This window comes from Canis lupus, chromosome 36 (genome assembly GCF_003254725.2).
Source record: "Canis lupus dingo isolate Sandy chromosome 36, ASM325472v2, whole genome shotgun sequence".
Classification (NCBI taxonomy): domain Eukaryota; kingdom Metazoa; phylum Chordata; class Mammalia; order Carnivora; family Canidae; genus Canis; species Canis lupus.
Genome location: NC_064278.1, coordinates 28780799 through 28804528, shown reverse-complemented (window position 1 = coordinate 28804528; position 23730 = coordinate 28780799). Strand labels below are relative to the sequence as shown.

The 23730-nt window shown below is 35.7% G+C and overlaps 1 long non-coding RNA gene across 1 annotated transcript in view; it reads left to right on the top strand.

Moving 5' to 3' along the window:
• Nucleotides 1–23730, top strand: part of LOC118350602 (uncharacterized) — a 55270-nt gene that overhangs the window by 10772 nt on the left and 20768 nt on the right. Inside the window, exon 2 of the long non-coding RNA XR_004804684.2 lies at nucleotides 20771–20813. This is a non-coding gene — a long non-coding RNA (uncharacterized LOC118350602). The remainder of the gene's footprint in view (nucleotides 1–20770; nucleotides 20814–23730) is intronic.

Here is a 23730-nt window from a genome sequence, read left to right as displayed (position 1 = left end):
GTTGTGATTACCGAATTTGAGATAAAAGAAAGGCTGATCCATCAAAAGAAAAGTAATCTTTTAAATTTAATTATGTATAAGGAAGAAGATTAATATAAATACACTTCAGTGATCGTGTGGCTTTCAAGTTAAAGGAAACATGCTCATGTTTATGCATAAATACTGGTACAATATCTATCCATAAAATGATTTTCTTCCAAGGTTTCATCAGTCAGGGGTAATAATAGTACGTTATAATATAAATAAGAAGTCCTCACAGGTTTTCAGAGGCACTGTTCATAATACGTCCTTATTCCCAGGGTGATCTTTGACTACGTCCTTATAAATTAATTGCGTATTGTAACTTAGGAGAGCATTCTGCTCTTCCAGTCTGCGAGCGCTGATTAACATAATGCATTAGCCAGAGCTGTTAGCTTCATTACCATGGCAGGGATAAATTGACTACATTTTAAAACCTGCACTGATGAGAAAACTTTAAAGGTGCAGCCAAGAATGTCTTCTGGCCCCACTTCCAACATAATCCTGGCAAAACGGTAAAGTTGCTGTAGGGACTGGAAACTGAAGCCTGGAGGAGAGGCTGTTCCGGGGCACCCCAAAAATACACTCGCCTTCGCAGTGAGATAATCAGCGTTTTGGTTATTATACACGTATTAATCAGGAGAGCTCAAGGTTTCTCTTGTCTGAAAGCCACCGCTTTAACAGGAAAGAGCCTTCCTTGGCCTTATGCTTTCCACCCGGCAAGTGTCTGCCTACCTCTTTAGTGACCGTGGAGCTCATTTCACAGTCCCAGTCATGGAAAAATACTGCAGACTCTTATCTATTAGCCAGAAACTACATTAGTTCTTATGGCCTACAGTCTTCTGGAAAAAAAAACCAAAGGAACTATGGTATTCTGAAATGCAAGCTTGCGAGATTCACTGAAGATCTTCACCTGCCTTGGCTCTAGGTGCCCCTTTGAGCCCTAAAGACAATTAAATCTACCCTTTCAGGATCTCACAGGTTGTCTCCATTTGCACCTTGACAGCTCTCCTAATGAGTCTCAGTATCTCAGCTTCCATGATAGACGTCACCCTATACCATGTGGACATAGCTAAAACTGCCAAAGTAATACTCTCAGAATTATCACCGCAAGGGAAACTGAAAATATTTATAACTGAATGAAAATGAAAGTACTGCATGTCAGTGTTTGCAAGGCAATGTTAAAATGATGCTTAGAGAGCAATTTAGAACCTCAGTTATATTTACTGAAAAGGGCAGAAAGCTATGCGTTGTCAAGAATCTAGAAAAGAACAGGGTAAATGGCCAAAAAAGTAGAATAAAGCAGGTATGAAGATATGAGTAGGAAAAAATCACATAGAAATATTTTTGAAATAATAAGTTAAAAAAACCCAAAGACAGTTATTGGAAAAAATTAGTCTGTATAAATTCTAGGCAAGAATGATCAAAGAATGAAGAGAAAAAGCACAAGTAAATAACAGTTGTGCCACAAAAAGGCAACATGACCTGAAATATATTAAGATTAAAAAAAAAAAAGTCTTAGGAGAAGTCTATGAACAATTTTATGCCAAAACTGTCAGAACTTGAAAAAATAGATAATTTTGTAGTAAATATAAATGAAGATATTTGATCAAATAATAGAAATCCAAGAAAATCAATGAAAGTTAAATGAATTGAATTAGTAATCAAAATCTGACTCAGCAAAAGACACTACACCTAGATGGTCTTCAAGATAAATTTTATCAAGCTTCCTGGAAAAGTATATTTCTTTTTTATATATGTGATATTTTAATTGAGATATAATTTACATATAACTGTAATTTTAAGATGTATAATGTATAGATTTGATACACATATATTGCAGTATGATTTCCTCTGTATCATTAGCTCATGCCTCCATAACCTCATATTATCACCTCTTTTTTGTGATAAAAATATTCAATATCTAACCTCAGCAATTTTCAGGGATATAATATTTTGTTATTAATGAAAATCACATTGCTTGGCATTAGAACCTCAGAACTTATTTGTCTTCTGACTGCAAGTTTGAAAAACATATTTGTAATATTTTTATGAATATATACACACAAATGTAGGTGTATATATATTTTTTCAGGGTGTAGGAACAGAGAAAATCATTCAGGTAGTTTTATGAGGTCGCTATTACTTCGGCACAAAAACAGAGTAATTATAGTGCAGATAAATAAAATTGTAGACTAATCTCACTTATGAGTTGAAATAGATTCTAACTATATACTCGCAGATCAAGTTCAGCATTATGTAAAAATGAATATATCTCAACCCGATAAAACATAACAAAATGCAAGAAAGTTTCAATATCAATAGATTGAGGAGGGTGAGGGATCACTTCTATAAGTGTAGAAAAGTGCCCTCTCATCAAGTGCCCATCACCCGGTTACCCCTTCCCCTCAGCCACCTCCCCTCCAGCAGCGTTCAGGTTGTTCCCTAGAGCTAAGAGTCTCTTGTAGTTTGCCTCCTTTTCTCTTTTTCTTATTTTATTTTCCTTCTCTTCCCCTATGTTCCTCTCTTTTGTTTCTTAGATTCCACATGAAAGTGAAATCATATGGTATTTGTCTTCCTCTGACTTATTTCACTTAGCATAATTCCCTCTAGTTCATCCACATCTATGTAAATGGCAACATTTCCTTCTTTTTGATGGCTTGGTGATATTCATATATATATAAATATATATACACACACATATATAATATGTATATATAATCACATCTTTATGCATTCATCTATTGATGGACATCTGGGCTCATTACATAGTTTGGCTATTGTGGACATTGCTGCTATAAACATTGGGGTGCAGTTACCCCTTTGAATGGGTATTTTGGTATCCTTGGGTAAATACCCCAGAGTGCAATTGCTGGGTGGTAGAGTAGCTCGGTTTTTAACTTCTTGAGGAGCCTCCACACTGTTTTCCACAGTGGCTGCACCAGCTTGCGTTCCCACCCAGTGTAAGAGGTGTCGCCTTTCTCCTGCATCCCACCAACATCTGTTTTTTTTTTTTTTTTTTTTTTTCCTGAGTTGTTGATCTTATCCATTCTGACTGGTGTGGGATGGTATCTCATTGTGGTTTTGCTTATATTTCCCTGATGCTTAGGGATGTTGAGTATTTTTTCATGTGTCTGTTGGCCATTTTTAAAAATATTTTATTTATTTGAGAGAGAGTGAGCATGCATAAGTGGAGGGAGGAGCAGAGGGAGAGGGTGAAGCAGACTCCCCACTGAGCAGGGAGCTTGACACAACGGCACAGGGCTTGATTCCAGGACCTTGAGATCATGACCTGAATCAAAAGTGGATGCTTAATCTACTGAGCCACCCAGGTGCCCCTCTGTTAGCCATGTATACGTCTTCTTCGGAGAAATATGTCTGTTCATGTCTTTTGCCCATTTCTTGACTGGATTTTTTGTTTTTTGGTTGTTGTGATTGGTAAGTTCTTATAGATTTTGGATATTAGCTCTTTATCTGATACGTTGTTTGGGAATATTTTCTCCCATCTGTAGGTTGCTTTTTAGTTTTGTTGATTGTTTCCTTTGCTGTGCAGAAGCTTTTTATCTTGATGAAATCCCAGTATTTTGCTTCCCTTGCCTCTGGAGACCTGTCTAGGAGGAGGTTGCTATGTCCCACATCAGAGGTTGCTGCTTGTGTTCTCCTCCAGGATTTTAACAGATTCCTGTCTCATATTTAGGTCTTTCATCCATTTTGCATTTATTTTTGTGTGTGGTGTAAGAAAGTGGCTCCATTTCATTCTTCTGCACTTGGCTGCCCAATTTCTCCCAACACCAATTTTTGAAGAGGTTGCCCTTTTTCCACTAGATAATTCTTTCCTGCCTTGTCAAAGATGAGTTGACCATAGAGTTGAGGGCCCATTTCTGGGTTCTCTGTTCTGTTCCATTGATTTCTGTGTCTGTTTTTGTGCCAGTGCCACACTGTCTTGATGATCACAGCTCTGTAGTACAGCTTAAGTCAGGCATTATGATGCCCCCGGCTCTGGTTTTCTTTTTCAACATTGCTTTGGCTACTTGAGGTCTTTCCGGGTTCCTTACACATTTTAGGATTATTTGTTCCAGCTTTGTGAAAACTGCTGAGGGTATTTTGATAGGGATTACATTGAATGTGTAGATTGCTTTGGGTAGTACAGACATTTTAACAATATTTGTTCTTCCAATCCATGAGAATGGAATGTTTTTGCATTTGTGTCTTCCTCAAATTCTTTCTTTTTTTAAAGGTTTTATTTATTTATTCATGAGAGACAGGGAGAGGTAGAGACATAGGCAGAGGGAGAAGCAGACTCCCAATGGGGAGCCTGACATGGGACTTGAATACAGGACCCCAGGGTCACAACCTGAGCCAAAGGCAGATGCTCAATCACTAAGCCACCCAGGCGTCCTCTCAATTTATTTCACAAGTGTTCTATAGTTTCCAGAGTATAGATATTTTACCTCTTTGGTTAAGTTTTTTCTTAGGTATCTTACAGTTTGTGATGTCATTGAAAATGGGATCAATTCTTTGATTCTCTTTCTGCTACTTCATGGTTATTGCATAGAGATGTGACAGGTTGCTGTGCATTGATTTTAAATCCTGTGACTTTGCTGAATTCCTGTATCAGTTCTAGTAATTTTTTAGTGGAGTCTTGGGTTTTCTACATAAAGTATCATGTCATCTGCAAGGAGTGAAAGTTTGACTTCTTTCTTGATTTGGATCACATTTCTTCTTGTTGTCTGACTGCCGAGGCAACGGCTTCCAAGACTATGTCGAATAACAGTGGTGAGAATGGACGTCCCTGTCGTGTTCCTGACCTTAGAGGAAAAGCTCTCAATTTTTCCCCATTGAGGATGATATTAGCTGTGGGTCTTTTGTATATGGCCTTTATGATGTTGAGATATATTCCTTCTGTTCCTACATCAAGGAGGATTTTTATCAAGAAAGGATGTCGTATTTTGTCAATGCTTTTTCTGTATCTATTGAGAGGATCATATAGTTCTTGTCCTTTCTTTTATTAATGTCATGTACACATTGATTGATTTGCAAACATTCAACCACCCCTGTAGCCCAGGAATAAATCCCATGTGATGGTGGTGAATAATCTTTTTATTTTTATTTTTTTTTGAATAATCCTTTTAATGTACTGTTGGATCCTACTTGCTAGTCTCTCGTTGAGAGTTTTCACATCCATGTTCATCAGGGATATTGGTCTGTAATTCTTTTTAGCTCAGTCTTTATCTGGTTTTGGTATCAAGGTAATGCTGGCCTCATAGAATGAGTCTGGAAGTTTCCTTCCATTTCTGTTTTTTTTGGAACAGGTTGAGAAGAATAGGTATTAATAACACTTCTTTAAATGTTCCGTAGAATTCCCCTAGGAAGCCATCTGGACCTGGACTCTTGTTTGTTGGGAGATTTTTGATGACTGATTCAATTTCTTGACTGGTTGTGGCTCTGTTCAAGTTTCGTTTTTTCCTGTTTCAGTTTTGGTAGTTTCTATGTTCCTAGGAATGTGTCCATATCTTCCAGATTGCTCAATTTGTTAACATATAACTACTCATAATATTCTCTTATAATTGTTTGTATTTCTGTGGTGTTAGTTGTGATTTTTTTCCTCTCTCAGTCACGATTTTATTTATTTGGGTCCTTTCTCTTTTCTTTTTGAAAAGCCTGGCTAGGGGGTTACCAATGGTGTTCATTCTTTCAAAGATCCAGTTCCTGGTTTCATTGATCTGTTCTACTGTTGTTTTATTATTTTTTTTTAATTTCTGTATCATTGATTTCTGCTCTAATCTTTATTATTTCTCTTCTCCTGCTGAATTTAGGCCTTATTGGCTGTTCTTTCTCCAGTTCCTTTAGGTGTAAGGTTGAAACCTTTCTTGTTTCTTGAGGAAGGCCTGTGTTGCTCTAAGCTTCCCTCTTAGAGCTGCCATTGTTGCATCCCAAAAGTTTTGAACTGTTGTGTTTTCATTTTCATTTGCTTCTATGTTTTTTAAAAAACTCTTCCTTAATTTCCTAGTTGACCCATTCACTCTTTAGTAGGATTCTCTTTACCCTCCAAGTATTTGTGGTCCTTCCAATTTTTTTGTTGTGGTTAACTTCAAGTTTCATATCATTGTGATCTGAAAGTATGCATGGTATGATCTCAATCTTTTTGTACTGGTTGAGTCCTGATTTGTGACCTAATATGTGATCTATTCCAGACAATGTTTCATGTGCACTTGAAAAAGAATATGTATCCTACTGCTTTAGGATGGAATGCTCTAAATATATCTGTGAAGTCCATCTGGTCCAGTATGTCATTCAAAGCTCTTGTTTTCATATTGATTTTCTGCTTAAATGATCTATCCATTGTCGTGAGTGGGGTGTTAAAGTACCCTACTATTGTATTATTATCGATGAGTTTCCTTGAACTTGTTATTAATTGATTTATATATTTAGCTGCTCCCAAGTTAGGGGCATAAATATTTACAATTAGATCTTCTTGTTGGATAGACCCTTTTATTATGATATAATGTCCTTCATCTCTTATTACAGTCTTTATTTTTTTTAAATTTTTATTTATTTATGATAGTCACAGAGAGAGAGAGAGAGAGAGAGAGAGAGGCAGAGACACAGGCAGAGGGAGGAGCAGGCTCCATGCACTGGGAGCCCGATGTGGGATTCGATCCCAGGTCTCCAGGATCGCACCCTGGGCCAAAGACAGGCGCTAAACCACTGCGCCACCCAGGGATCCCTTATTACAGTCTTTATTTTTTTTTATTTTTTTATTTTTTTTATTATTACAGTCTTTAAAGGTTAAAAATCTAGTTTGTCTGACATAGGGATGGCTAGTCCAGCTTTCTTTTGATGTCCATTAGTGTGATAGATGGTTCTTTGCCCCCTCACTTTCAATCTGCAGGTGTCTTTTGGTCTAAAATGAGTCTCTTGTAAGTAGCATATCAATGAGTCTTATTTTATAATTCATTCTTTTTTTAATTTAAAGATTTTATTTATTTGACAGAGAGAGAGAGAGAGAGAGAGAGAGAACTTGCCCAAGAGGAAGAGTGGCAGGCAGAGGGAGAGGGAGAAGCAGACTCACTGCTGAGCAGAGACTCTAATGTAGGACTGGATCCCAGGACCCTGGGATTGTGACCTGAGCCAAAGGCAGATGCTTAGTTTACTGAGCCACCCAGGTGCTTTTTTTTTTTTTTTTAATCCATTCTAATGCACTGTGTCTTTTAATTGGAGCATTTAGTTCATTTGCATTCAAAGTAATATTGAAAGATATTAATTTAGGGCCAACGTATTATCTGTAAATTCATTGTTCCTGCAGATTGTCTTTGTTCCTTTCTGGTCTTGTTACTTTTGGGCTCTTTCTGCTCATAGGTTCCCCTTTAATATTTCTTGCAGGGCTGGTTTAGTGATCATGAATTCCTTTAGTTTTTCTTTGTCTTGGAAACTCTTTATCTCTCCATCTATTCTGGATGATAACCTTGCTGGGTAAAGTACTCTTGGCTGCATATTTTTCCCATTTAGCACCTGAATATGCTGAATCATGCCAGTCCTTCCTGACCTGCCAGGTCTCTCTGGACAGGTCTGCTGCTAACCTTATGTGTTTGCTTTTGGAATTAAGGACATTTTGTCTTGTGCTACTTTCAGGATTTTCTTCTTTTCCTTGTAATTTGCAATTTTCAGTATAATATGTCATGGTGTCAACCTATTTTTGTAGATTTTGAAGAGAGTTCTCTGTGCCTCTTTGACTTGTTTGCCTGTTTCCTTCCTTAGATTAGGGAAGTTCTCAGCTATAATTTGTTCAAATACACCTGCCCCCTTCCCCCCTCCCCCCCCCCCCACTCTTGTTCTCCTGGGACTCCTGTAATATGAAATCACTGAGCTCCCTAAGTCTACCTTCATGTTCTAATAGTTTTCTTTCCCTCTTCTTTTCAGCTTCATTATTATCCATAATTTTTTCTTCTATATCACTGATTTGCTCTTCTGTCTCATTCCTCCTCATTTTATGGCCTCCACTTGAAACTTCATCTTGGTTATAGCATTTTAAATTTTGGCCTGACTAGATTTTAGTTTTCTTATCAGATAGTAAAGGATTCTCTCATGTTTTCTATGCTTTTTTTCAAGCCCAGCTGGTATCTTTATAATCATTCTGTTAAATTCTAGTTCAGGGGCACCTGTGTGGCTCAGATGGTTAAGTGTCCATCTCTTGATTTCAGCTGAGGTCATGATCTCAGGGTCATGGAATCGACCCCTACATCAGGCTCTCTGCTCAGCAGGAAGTCTGCTTCTCCCTCACCTTCTGCTCCTCCCACTCCTCATGCTCTCTTTCTTACTCTCTTTCTCTCAGATAAAATCTTAAATAATTTTAGTTTGGACATCTTACTTATATTCATTTTGATGAGTACTACCTCCTATTCTTTCTTTTGGGTTAGATTTCTCCATCTTCTCATTTTGGCCGGAAAAGAAAAGAAGAAATAAGGGACAGAAAAAAAAAAAAAAAAAAAAAAAGAACAATAACAAGAATGAAAAAACAAAAAACAAAAAACCTTAGATTCTGGGTGTCTTTTGGTCTGTTTAAAATAAACTAGATCCCAAAATTAGGAAGAAAATATATAAATAAAATGCAATGAAAGGAGACAAAAATTTAGAAATCTATATGAAAATAAAAGTTAAAAAGAACTGGAAAAAATAAAGTAACTGAGACAATAAAAGACTGAGGAATAAAAATACAAGGAATGCTATATAGCGTTTTCCCCTGGAGCTGAAGCTTTGCAGCCCTCTTTGACCAGCAAACTTAGTGTGAGCAAGTTGGTCCAGCTGGCCTGCTGGGGGAGGGGCCTGTTCAATGATTCTCAGGTGCACTTCCCTCGTGGAAACGTGCCCCCCTAGTGCAAGGCCTTAGGGCCTGGGGTAAGCCCCTCCGGCTCCACCCTGCAGTGCTCTTTTGCTGCCTGAAGGTGGTCAGTGCTGACGCCTGGGATGAACGTGGTAGTCCCAGAGCTGAGAACTCACAGCCCCCAACTCTTCAGTGGCCCCTCACGGACGAGCAATCACTCTCCTTTCTTCCATCAGAACTCTGCTCACCTGGCCTCTGTCCGAGTGCTTTTATCTCAGGTGTTCAAACTGAGTTTGAAAACTCAAAATTTTAGCAACTTCCGAGGTGCGCACCCGCACCTTTCCTCCCAGGGAGGGTGTTGCTAGCTCCTGCCATTTGCTGGGCCTGTCTCAGGAAAGTAGTTGCAGCTGTTTGAGGTTCCTGGCAACGCAGCAGAAACCAGCAGGAGGCTTGCTGTTCTCGACTGGCTTCCCCCTCCTGAGCCGGGAGCTGTGCAGATGCAGGCACCAGCCCTCCTCCTTGTGGCCCTGGGCATCCTCAGGCCTGTCACACCTGGGTCCCACCCCGCTACCCCGGGCCTGTAGGTAGCCCTCTGTGGCAGACTTCTCAACTTCTCCAAGTTCCAGTTTTGCACCCTGCTGCCTACAGTATTGAGTGGCAGGCTCCTTAAGCAGTCTCCTCTCCGCCGCCCTGTCCCCAGCTGTGTTGCATGGGAGTCCAGTCTCTGCACCTCCTGTCTCCCACCAGCCGTCCCTTTCCCGCTTGTAGAATCGCAGCATTTATGGTCTCTGAACTCCGCCTGATTTCTCAGGTGTGCAGAAGGATTTGCTAACTATCTAGTTGTATTTTGAAGGATGAGACAAATCCTTCACTTTGAGGCTCCCACTCCACTATCTTAAATCTCCAGTGCTGTTGTATTTTTTTTTAAAGACATTTGAAGCTGATATAATATCTAGCATCCAATTATAGATAAAGCTGTATTATATTTCCATTATGTTTTATACATTTTTTTTTCTGTATGTTTGAAACCCTTATAACAACAAAATAAAGACTGGATCATTCTGGGATTGGTTCCTGGATAAGGAGAATAATTTTACTTCTACAATTATGTAATTTTGTTTAAACAGGTACAATTAAGATAAAAGATGAACAAGTGTGTAGAAGCTGTAGCTTTAAAATAGTCAACTTGGTTTTCTTTTTAATAGAACAAGTAGTTATTGTATATCAGCATCTTAAGGAAATTATAGTGTGGCCCTGTTATCTGTCTTTAATATAAAATATAACCTTTTTATTATATATTGAAAAGACAGAAGAAATACTGAATATAAGAAAAAGGTAAATGTTTTGAAGGAAATTGTAGTAGATAAAATTGAAATATACGTACTTTATAATTCATAGCTTATAAATTATGTAGGCTGATGTTAGTCTATGAATTGTAACTCCATGAATACATTAATGTTTCCTCTGTCTTTTAACTCAGGAATTTAAGGTGAAATAATATTTTGTTTAGTATAAATTATATGTGCATGACAGGGAAGTTAATTTTCTTTCCAACCATTTCCTCTGAAGTGGGTTATAAAATCTACCTCATGAATTTTCTCTTTAAAATGTATTTCTCTGGATCAAAAAAGAGTTTGATCCAAAAAATGTAGATATTACATATCTCAGGTAAACACTATTCATATAACAGTTTATTATGCATTAAATTCTGTTGATAAACAAAATATGGGTAAAGATAAGAAAACAGATCAAATTTAGGATAATAATTACACAATCCCAAGATGGTGATAGTTATCGTATCACTTTTGTGTGTTCAAATTGAAGGTGCTAGATACAAATCTTGATGTACAAATATGTACATTTTGGAAGTACTTTGTAGGTGCAGCAAAAAAATTGCGAAGAGTCTGGTTTCTCTTTCTGTTGGCTAGATGCCCAGTGTACTTTATACGTTTATGTCAGTTTATTTTTCACCTTTTGTGTAAACAACTTGATCTGAGTTGTCACCTACAAAATATATTATGGTTTGTGTTTGTTTTCTATTGCTGTGTGACAAATTTCCACACGTGTAGTGGCTTAAGACGTCACACACTCACTATTTTACAATTTCGGTGGGTCAGGAATCCAGCACGGTATCACAGGTCCTCTGCTCTAGCTCCCACAAGGCTGAAATCAAGGCATCGGCTGGAGTGGGTTCTGTCTGGAACTCAGGGGCATTTTCCAACGTCATTCAAATTATTGACAGGATTCAATTCATTGCAGTTGTAAGACTCAGGGCAACTTCTTTTCTCAAGGCCAACAGGAAAATTCTGACTTCCATCTTCTGAAATGGAGTGTTATGTAGCCTCGTCAAATGAATGACATCCTAAAAAAAAAATAAAAAAAAATGAACAAAAAAAAATCAGTGACATCCTATCATATTCACAGGTTCTACTCACACTCAAGGGATGGGGATAACATAGGGTGTGCACACTAGAGGCAGGAATCTTGGGGGGACCTCTTAGGATTCTGCAGAGTGTTTTATGTTCTCATCCTTATTTTAACTAACATAAAAACAAAAACACTAACATCTTATTTCTGCTCTTTGTGTTATTGTTCCTGAGCAACTAAAAAGACTATTTTCTGATAATAACTTGCATGGCTAGTGGTGGGTGCCCTTCTGATCTTTGAATTAAATTTGAAGAAGCGGATAATTATAACCAGGCTCATGTTGCTTTAGCGATCGTGAAATGATTTCTGCATTTAGGGGTGCATGAAATGCTGTGAACCTTGTCTGTCAATAATAATAAATCGCTTGATAGGAACTAGTATTTATTGAAGTAAAATTTGAACTTTTAAATAAAATTGTTAGTGATTATATATACATATTTTAAAGATTTTATTTATTTGTTCATGAGAGACACACAGAGAGAGGTAGAGACACAGGGGAAGAAGCAGGCTCCTCACAGGGAGCCTGATGTGGGACTCCATCCTGGGGCCCCGGGGGTCACGCCCTGAGCCAAAGGCAGATGCTCAACCACCGAGCCACCCAGGCATCCCTGTTAATGATTATATTTGAAGAGCAAAATTAGTGGAATAAAATAGTCTGTTGTCTTGGAGATCTATAAAAGTGAGCTCTAAAATTTTATGGTATAGTGAAAAACTTCAAGGAAATTCTTATTTTTAGACAAGATACCACAAAAATTTTATGTTCCCTTTGTCTTCTTAAGCAATGATAATCTTCATTTTGCTTTTTACAAAATAATGTGAAGTGGATTAGTCATGGAAATATACTTGTATCATTTTTCTCTTTGTTTTTTGAAGAGCAGAGAATTGAGTTTCATTTTCTAAACTAGAATTATTTTGAGCAGTCATGAAATTGGTTGGGGTCAAAAATAGAAATATGTAAGTCAAAACTCTGTATTTTGTATTGTTGGCCACTTTCAGGACCTGCTAAATTAATGGGGAAATACTTCAAAGAAAAGATACTAAAAAAGCTGAAGTCTGTATGAAGCATATTTGGGTTCTTCACACATAATCCTATGATAGAAGTATTGTCTGAAGAAATGGATTAAACTGCGAATCCAGGTCCTAACTCTTGCCAGTCTGGGTAGACGATGACTTAGGTCACCTTATGGGACCCATACAATGCAACAAGTGTGAAGTCTTCACATGTCCAACCTCTGTGCTGTCCTCCTCTCACCCAGAAGGGATTAAAACAGTTCAGATAAGAAATTCTAGATGTAGTTCTTCTGTCCTTTAATATCTGCTTCAACTAATAGATTTCATGGTTAGTCCTGGAAGGTTTCAAGTGTGAGATTGATGACTAATAATTCCCAAGTGCTATTAAAAATAGCATCAAGAAGTTTAAGTAATGATTGCAGAGCTGGTTTTCTGGAATTTTCCAAGTTATATTTCTATTAGAGAAAATTTAAGCACACAGAAATTATGTGAACTTTTATAGTTTGAGGCAGTTATAATTGATTATATTAATCATTAATTACATACTGCAGATCTTTTTTTTTTTTTCATACTGCAGATCCTATTGTATTTAATGGCCTTTGCTTTAAAGCAAATTATAATTTTGATCTGAATTCTTATGTTTAACTAGCATTTATTTAAACTATATGATTTTGTAGATTTACCTAACCCTAAAAATTTATAGCTTAGTTTTTCTAAGCAATAGAAGAACTTCCTTTATTTATGGTTGACACAAAAAAGAGATAGTACATGAAGGGATAATAGATAATTCTACTCAAATAAATTCTTGAGAGTTTCAGAAATACATTCTAATAAGAATGGAAAATACTGAGATTCTTATAATACTTTTTTATAATGCGTGTTATCTATTTAGACTGTGGGGCATTTTTTCTTTCATGAAGATTTAGATATTGGATTATATATGATGACTATGATTGTACTTTTCATTGTATAGAACCTGAATCAGAACTTTGGTACATTATTTTAATTATTTTTGGTACATAATGACAGTTAAATATTTTAGTTAATAGATAATATAGAACCAACTTAAGACATATATAAAATCATCTTGGTGATAATAAAGATGAGTCAAAGATTGTAAGAAAAATCATACCACTCACCTCTTATATTATGTTGGAATAACATTTAAGCCATTTATCAGAAATATAAAAGGTATTATTTATAAACTTCAGTCAATTAAAAGCAATTGGCTTTAATTTTTTTTGAATAAGATTTGGTAAGCGTATCATGTATTTCCAGAAATTAGAAATAATACCTTAAATTAAACCAAATTCTTTTGAGATATATCATGTTAGCAGGAAGGCAGGGAAATGTTTGAAATAAAGTGAACATATTAAAATGTGCTAAGCTGAGTTTCAATAAAAATTAGGAAAAAAAGAGACTAATACAACAAAGCAACTACTTTTCTGCATATTGAATAATACCTTTAGCAACCAAAACTAATTGGTTTAAGTAACAAATGAGTTAATAAGCAGTTTAAAGATAGAATATAGAAATGCAGATAATTGCTTGTGTTCCTTTGAAGTAGTGAGCGGTATTCTTTTTCATGTTTTTCATTTCCAAAAGGAAATATGCAAGCTATTTATGTCTGATGAATTAATCTGAACTCAAAATTAATCAAGCTTTTTTATTCCCCCTTCTTAGTATATTCCATTGTTAAATGTAAATGACTAGAGTCAATTTTAAAAATGGATTTAAAGTGAGGAAAGTGGAGGAGTGTTAATGATAGTGGAGTTGACTTTGATTGGGGCATAAGTTCAGAAGAAGAATAGCAAGGCCCTGAATTAAGTACTATAAATAGAATGTTTATATTAGCAAGCTGTAATCATTCTGAAACATATGAACTCAAGCAAAGTATCTACAAGTTGAGATGTAGTCAACTTTTAAAATAGCAGTACAAGTTATTTCTGATGTCTTTATTCTCTATTTTATCATGGGCTCTGATAGTTCTGTTTGACACTGCTTTATCCACTGAAGCAACGTCGTCTCCAATTTTCCCATCTTTATATTATATCAGGACATCAAGTGACAAGATACTTCAAAATAAATTTTGTTGTTAGAAGTTTTATCACGTAAAGTAGATAGATTTGTAACTCTGCCCCTTACCTGCTATGAGATCTTCAGGGAGAGTCTCTTTGGTGAGATGGTATTTAAGCTGAGATCTGAATAGTAAATATCAGCCAGTTCTACAAAGATTAGGAGGAAATAGTTCTAAGATCAGAGGGAAGAGAAAATGCAAAAGTGAGAGTGAACTTAGAGTGTTAAAGGAGCAGAAAGAAGGTCTGTTTCCCTGAAGTTGTGATGAAATGGGGAGAGCCCAGGATGAGGTGAAAGGGGACGCAGGGGCCTCATCGTGTTGGCTTTTGTCCATGAAAGTTGAATTCTGAATTTTATTCTTAGGGTGATGAGAAAGGCAGCCACTAAAAAGTTTATATATATATATATATATATATATATATATAATTTTATTGTGAAATATACCGTACACACCAAAGAGTGTTTATCTATAACTTAGCTTAAGAAATAGATGCTGCCTACATTACCAAGACGCTGAAGACTACTTATTCTCTTCCCTACAGGGTTTCCCTCCCCCATGCCCCCCAGCAGCCTGAATTTTAAGCTTTGTCTTCCCCATTCTTTCTAGTTGTTTCATATGCTGCAAATCGTGGTTTAATTTAGGTTTCCCTCTTTTGAATATTATGATAAATACAATTCATACTTTATTTTCTGTGACTTGATTTTTTGGCTCAATATGATATACTTTCATTTGCTTTTCCTGCTGGATAGTATTTCATTGTATTATGACACCACAATTTATTTGTCCATTAAATTATTATTGATATTTGACTTATCCCCTCCTTTTTGTTTTTTTTGCTCTGAAGAAAAGTGAATAAATGATGAATAAACTTGCACTATGCTCCTTGCATGGTATCCTGATGTACACGTGCAAGAGCTCCTCTAGAGAATTGTTGGATGTAGAACGTGTGCATTTCCAACATTAGGAGGAAATACCAAATAGTTTTCCCAAGTGATTGTATCAATTTACATATGTATCAGCAGAGGATGAGAGTCCCATTTTTCCATATTCTCTCCAGTACTTGGTATTGTCAAATTTTAACTTTTTAAAACCGATCAAACCAATCCAATGTAGTAAAATATTAATTCCTTATGGTTTTACATTGGATTTCTCTGAATGTCAATAAGGTCAAGCATATTTTAATGTTTTTCCTTTTTTTTTTTTTTTTGGTCTTTTTTGGGGGATTTGTTTTCATTTAATTATTAATTTATAAATGTGTGTGATTTTTAAGGCATTTTCTAAATATGAGCCTTTTTAGTTTTATTTGTTGCCGGTATCTTTCACCATATGGCTTTTCTTTTTAATTCTCTCAATAATGTCTTTTGGTGAACATAAGTTCTTGATTTTAATGTATTCTATTTATGACCCCTTCTTTTTAGTTAATGCTTTTATAATCTTGTTAGAAACCCTTTAATACTCCAAGTCATGAAATTTATTTTCCTATATTATTTTCTAAAAGCTTTATTATTTTGCATTTTATACATGTTTGCAATTACTATCATAATCAATTTTAGTGTTTGCTATGAAATCAACTTTCTTCTCATATGAATCTACAGTAGTATGTGGCTTTTACTAACAGTCATAATTATTTGCTTATTTGTTTAGTGATAATATCTAATTGAAAAAACTCACCCTTAAATCACTTCTCTTTTGTCCTGAACTTGCTGTAAATCAAGGGTCCACCTATATGCTAACTCTCACTCCTTACAGATAATCTCCCTTTTTTCAGCCTTTTCTGCATTTTTATTTCAATATATTAGGTGTGTTTCCTCTTTTCTTCTGGAAGGAATCTTGGTATACATGTTCTGAAATTCAGTTCTGGACAACTCTTGATCATTACCTCTTTACATATTACTTTTCTCTCATTCTGTCTGTTACTTCCATGTGGACCTCTAGTGATGCATGTGTTGAACATATCATATCTTCTAACCTGTTTTCAAATTTTTCATCTTTTTTCTCTTGGTGAATTTATTCCAATTTGTGTTCTAGGTTATTAGTTTTCTCTCCAAATAGGACTATTCTGGTTAATCCAAGCATCGAGTTTCTAATACCTATTATTTTAAAAAATTCTAGATATATATCTCTGGCTATTTTTCTAATCTGCCTAATATATATATTGATAATTTTTTTATTTCTTTGTCTTATTCTTCAATGTCTTATTTTTATTTCCTTAACATATTAAGTATATTTATTTTATATTTTAAAAAATATTTTATTTATTTTTGATGTATATTTTTCTCAAAATTCGATCTTAGATACAGTAATCATGAGCTTTATTTTGTAGTCTGTGGCCTTTGCTAACTCATATTCATGATTTCTTGTTTCCTTGTGAACTTAGTAATTTGTTACTATGAGTTTATATGTTAGGCAATATAATGGTCTTTAAAGATGTGTATGTCCCAGTCCCTGGGACCTGTGGATATGTTATTTAACATGGGAAAGGGATTTTGCGAATGGTCTTAACATTATGAACCTTAAAATGGGAAGACTATTCTGGTATATTTAGGTGGGCCAAGGCAAATCACATGAAACTTAAAAACTGAAGAGAAGGGAGGAGAGAGGAGACACCAGAAGGGATAGACCCAGCATTACTGGCCTTGAGGATGAAGATGATACAGGAGAGCTTGGTTCTTGTCTCACAAAGAATCTCCCGGACAACAGAGTGAGCAAAGCGATAGAGGTTTATAAAGCAGAGATACAGAGACAGCTCTCAGGAGTGAGAGGGGTCCCAACAGGGTTGCTGCTGAGAGCTTTTATGGTCTGTCCTTTATAGGGACTGACCCCGGGAACTTGGTCAATTCCTTGTCCATATTAGGGTGGATTTGTAAATGTCATGTCAATCCTGAGAACAAACATGGGGGACTTATAACAACTGAGATGTTCTTGCAAATATCATGAGCCCAAACAAGGTGTCCTCTTCTCTCTGGTTAATGTCTCCTCCATAACATCCCTCTACAGCTGGGTTTCTGTGAGCCTCGGCAGGGAGCCCTGGCCTTGACATTCCTGTGTCCTCAGGGTTTGAGCAGGGACTATGACCACACCCTAATGACCTATTTCTTTGTAGTCTGGTGAGTTTCTGTGATTACTTAGTAGCCATTAAAGGGGGGGACTCCCTAAAATTTTGGAGCTAGGGAGCTAAGTTTTTCTGATTTTTACTGTCTTATCTTTGTTTTCTTTTCTTTGGATGGGTAGAAGCCTGACTCTGAGGCCTTTCTCTTATCTTTCCCTGCCTAGCCCTGTCTGCCCCCTAACTGGTTCCTACATCAAAGGTAATCATGAACCAAGGAATGCCAGTGGCCTCGAGAAACTGGGGAGGGACATCACTGACAGAAGCAAGGATTTGAGTTCTTGGTGCTAAAAGGATAACTACTATCCTGATTTGCATTTATATTTACTTTGTTTTTTATTAGCATACATTGTGTCGTAGGTAAATTGACTTTAGTTCTGTTTGGTTTTATTTTTTTAAAGATTTATTTATTTTAGAGAAAGAGCACAAGCGAGGGGAGGAGTAGAGGGAATGGGGAAGAGAGAGAGAGAGAAGCAGACTTCCCCACTGAGCATTGAACCTGATTTGGGGCTTGATCTCATCACTCTGACATCATGACCTGAGCCAAAATCAAGAGTCAGATGCTTAACCAACTCAGCCACCCAGGCACCACTGGTTTTTTATTTTTAAGGCAAGTAGATAAGACTTCCAGTTTTTGCTCTAACTTGAGATTCATTACGTCTATCCTCACAACAGGAAAAACACTGAACAAACTGGAAATTGACAACTCTCTATAGATTCATCAGAAAATTGAAATTAAGTGGCAGATTTCTGCCCTGTAAATCAACAGGTGAATCCAGAGAATCAATTTATGGGGAGTAGAAACCACAGTAATAACTGGTAGGAAAACATAAACAATAATTAACAGGTTTCTGGAGATTAAACTCAACCAACTCTCCCGGAGCTAATAAGTGATTATAGTAACTTTACAGTATAAAAGTTGCTAATATATGTCGGTTGCTTTTCTATATACCAGCCATGAACAATGTGAATTTGAAATTAAAAACATTATGACTTACAGCAGCACCAAAGATGGACATTTTTAGATATAAATCTAGCAAAATATATATATAAAAGAAAAGCTTCAAAATTGATGAAAGGAGTCAAAGAAGATCTAAATAAATGCAGAAATATTCCATATTCACGGACAGAAAGACTCCATATTGTTAAGATATCAATTATTCCCAATTTGATCAATGCATTCAATGAAATGCCAGTCAAAATCTCAGCAAGTTATTTGGTGGATATTGGAAACTGATACTAAAGTTGTATGGAGGAGCAAAAGAACCAGAATAACTAATTTTGAAGGAGAAGAATGAAGTTGAGAGACTGACATCTGATTTAAAGATTTCATGTAAAGTCATAATGAAGATGATGTAGCACTGAAGAAGGAATAGACCGATAGAAGGATGGAACGGAGTAGAGAGCCCAGAAATAGAGTCACACAAATATAATGAACAGATCTTTGACAAAGGAGCAAAAATAATTCAATGGAGAAAGGATAATTTTTATAATAAATAGTGTTGGAATGACTGCCTACATGCAAGAAAGGAAAGGAAGGGAACAGAAAGAAAGGGGAATCTAGACACAGTCCTTACACCTTTCACAAAAATTAAATCCATAGGCTCACAGGTTTCAATGTAAAACACAAAATTTATAAAACTTATAGAAAATAACAGGGAAATCTAGGTGACTTTGGGTTTAGTGATAATTTTTAGGTACCACACTGAAAGCACTATCCGTGAAAGAAAAAAAATTAAGTTAGACTTCATTAAAATTAAACATTTCTCTGCAAAGGGCAATGTTAATGGAATGAAAAGACAAATCACAGATTAGGGAAAAACATTTGCAAAAGACTTATCTGATAAAGGACTTGTATCCAAGTATACAAAGAACTCTTAAAACTCAACAGCAAGAAAACAAGTAATTCAATTCAAATATAGTTTGCAAAAGATCTGAACCTCACTCAAGAAGATACAATAATAGCACAGAAGCATATGAAAATATACTCAGCATCATCTGTCATTAGAGAATTGCGCATGAAAACAACAATAAGATGATATTACGTACCCATTGGGAAGGCTAAAACCCATATCCATAAGGCTGACGGCGCAAAATAATTGGCAAGAATGCGAAACAACAGGAATTCTCATTCATTGCTGTTGAAAATGCAAAATTGTACTGCTACTTTGGAAGACGGTTTGGCAGTTTCTTACAAGCTAAACTAGTCTTACCATATGATCCAGCGATTGCATTCCTAGGTATGTACCCAAATGAGTTGGAAACTTATGTCAATGCACAAATTTGTTTATGAATGCTTATGGATTTTTTTATTCAGAATTGTCAAAAGCTGAAAGCAACCAAGATGTCCTTCAATAGATGAATGGATAAACAAACTGGTAACCCATGCAATGCACTGTTATTTAGCAATAAAAATAAATGAGCTATCAAGCCATGAAAAGACATGAAAGAAATCAATAAATGCATATTGCAAAGTGAAAGAGGCCAGTCTGTAAAAGCTATGTACTGTATTATTCCAACCATATGACATTGGTAAAGCACCTGGGTGGCTCAGCGGTTGAGCATCTGCCTTTGGCTCAGGCTGTGACCCTGGGGTCTGGGATCGAGTCCCACATCGGGCTCCCTGTATGGAGCCTGCTTCTTCCTCTGTGTCTCTGCCTCTCTCTCCAGGTCTCACGAATAAATAAATACAATCTCTAAAAAAAAAAAAAAAAAAAAGGATCAGTGGTTGTTAGAGGTTTGAGGGGAAGAAATGAGTGGAGAAGGAGAGAGAGATGAATAGGTGGACCACAGGGCATTTTTGGGGTGGAAAAACTGTTCTGTAGAGTAGTGTAATGCTGGATACCTGACATCATCCATTTTGTTAAAACCCACAAAATTGTACAACACAAAGAGCAAACCTTATGTAGTCTTGGACCTTAGTCAATAACGATATATCAATATTGCTTCATCAGTTGTAAGAAATATACCACACTAATGCATGATGTTAATAATAGGGGAAACTGCACAGGTTTGGGAATAAGTGAGACACTCTGCACTATTTCTTTGCTTTTTCTCAAAATTTAAAACTGCTCTACAAAATAGTCTATTGATAAAGCAAAAAGAGTATTAGACTATATCTTCTATGGTTATTTTTACTCAATGTTTTGCAAATGAAAGCAATTAGTTTTTTTACATATTTATATATTTTATATTATTTACACATAATATTTGTTATATAATATTCCACTTATGACTAGACTACAATTTGTTAATTCTTCTGTCAGTGTTTTTTAAATCACTTCAAGTTGCTTTTTTCTTTTTTCTTCAGTGCTGCTATGAACATTCTTGAACGTATCCCCTGGTCTATATTGGTGAGTTTCTTTTATGGCTGTATCTACTGTAATACTATTTTAATTTATACTTCCACTGGCAAAGTATAAGAAATACTATTTTTAATACATGTAATGTAGGCCTCTTAATTTTTGCCAATCAAGTGATAAAAATGGGTTCCCTTTGTTGCATTCCCCTGTCCACTAGTGGAAATGACAGTGTAGGTATACATTTATCAATATATGCTTTTTCCTTTTCTGTAAAATGCCTATTCATGCCTTTTCTTCATTTTTAATTAGGTTGTCTTTTTTGTAATGATTTGTTCTTACTGTGTCCTTAATATTATTTTTTGTTTTAAAAAGTGTCTTTGAATTCAAATTCTTAATTTTAAATAGTTAATATATCATGTCTCTTGTTTTGATAGGTTTTATTTGTTTATTCAGAGGGCACTTGAGTGGGGGAGGGGCAGAGGGAGAGAGGGAACCTTAACCAGACTCCACAGTAAGCTCAGAGCCCTACTGGGGGCTCCATCTCCCCACCCTGAGGTCATGACTCCAGCTAAAATCAAGAGTCAGACACTCATGACTGAGCCACCCAGGCGCCCCAATATATCATGTCTCTTACAGTTTGCACTCCTTTCTATTAGGTTTATGAAATACTTCTAGGGACACCTGGGTGGCAAAGTTGGTTAAGTTGGTCGGACACTTGATTTCGGCTCAGGTCATGATCTCAGGGTGGTGAGATAGAGCCCCGTGCTGGGTTCTGTGCTGGGCTCCACACTGGGCTGGGAGCCTGTTTAAGATTCTCTTTCTCCCTCTGCCTCTCTTTCTCCAAAAAAAAATAAAAATAAAAAATAAAAATAAAATAAATAAAAAAGAGAGAGAGAGAGAGGAACTCTGTACCACAAAACCAGAGAGATATTTACTTATCTTTTCTGCTAATAGTTCTAAAGCTTTGTTTTTTACATATAAGTCATTGGTTCACCTGGAATTTTTCTTTGTATATAATATAAGGTAAGGATGCAATTTTGTCTTCTTTTTATATTTAGATAATTTTTCAGTATCATTTATTTAAAAAATACCACCTTCTTCCCTAATTTGGCAGAACATCTTAGTTATATACCAAAGTTCCATGTATGCATATGTCTGCTTCTGGCCCCTTTACTGCATTGTTTGATTTGTGCCTAAAGTAGCACCATGGTGTCTAATTACTACAGCAGGAGACCCAGATTCTAGCAGGACGATTCCTTCTCTGTGTTCTTCTGTCACTGGCTTTTTACATGTCTGTATAATTCTAAAATAATTTTATCAGTTCTAATTAAAATATACCCTGCTTGGATGCAGACTGCGATGGTACTGTGGCTAGAGATCCACCTGACGAGAATTGACAACTTTAAATATTGAATATTTCCATCCATGAAGATTGTATTACGTCCTTTAATTTTTTTTTTACTTTATATTTCTCCCCTTAGAGCTTATAAACATCTTCCGTTAGACCTATTACTCATCAGTATTGGCTTTATTGTAAATAATGTTTTGTTTTTATTTGTCTTGTTGACAATTCTTGCTTGCATTTAGAGATGCAGTTGATTTTTGTTTTGATCACATGTCTGACCATTTTGTTAAATTCTAAATATATTATGTGGAAATACAAAAGCAATAGTGTGCACAGAATGAGGAGCATAGTAGAGGGAACTCAGTTTTCTTGAAGAAGATACTTCTGGGCTGAGATTTTTAAAAAGCATTTTAAATTCTAAAAAAAAAAGACAAGCTTGTAAAAGTTCGAAGTATAGTAAAGCACATAAAGGGATGGGACTCTATTCCGCTAACCTCATCCTATGATAATAATGATTATTCTCAGTGTATCTTCTCAGACTTATTTTTCTCTCTCTTAATACTCCCTTTATGTATGTAGGTTGTTACTAAACAGGGATAATAATTTACATATTATTTTATTTTAAATAGCTATTTTGGACTTTTAAAATGTCAAATTGATGTACATTTTTATTATAACTCTAAACTATAATCCATTCCCTCATTCAGAAGCACTCTAGTTTAAGGATCATAAGTTTTATTATGACCCATAATACGATTCATCATAAGTCTTAAATCATCTACTGGAGTTTCTACTTACCCTAGAAAAAGGGAAAGTGCTTTGGACAACAGCACCAATCTCCTTGTCTGACCTGATATATTATACACAGTTCAGCACAATATTATGAACCAGTTTATTTCATGGCAAAACCTTTTTTTTTTTTTTTTTTGATGCTATGCTCAAACAGTAACCTTGTCAAAAATAACAGAGAGAGTTCAACTTATCTTAATTCCAGCCCCAACCCTCACCAAACACACCCTTTTGTGCTAGTAATTCCCACTGCAACTACCATAACTAAACTGCTTTATGGTAGCCCAGTAGTATTTCCTCTTCATTAATATTTCCTGTTTTCAAAACTAGATTTACCTCACTCTAGCTTTTCTATTTCCTCCTATTTTAGGTTTCATAGTTAGATTTTTCCTGCTTCAGTCTTTTTCTCTCAGAATGGTTTGAGTATTTTGCTATTGTTTTGCTTATGATCACCTGATACGATCTAGCCAGAATTTGCTCCTTTTATTCAAACTGATATAATTTTGAAAGATCTTTAAAAATGAGAAGTACCAAATTATATTATTTTAATTGTTTCCAAGTAATCTTGATAATGAATTCTTCTAAGTTAGTTTTCAAATATAAAACATTAAAAAAACTATTAATTATAGAATGATACTTAGGTTTTTCTGCACTGAGGCACTGGGATGGGAAAATCTTAATTTCTTCTTTTTCATAAAAGAAGAGACCTTTAAAACATTACCTATGTTTATGTTTAGAAATATATGTAAACTTTTATTTCACAAGATACTAGGTTTCCTTTTTTACCTGGCAAATATCAAGAAGATCATTGAGAAATTTAGAGAAAGGTGAGTT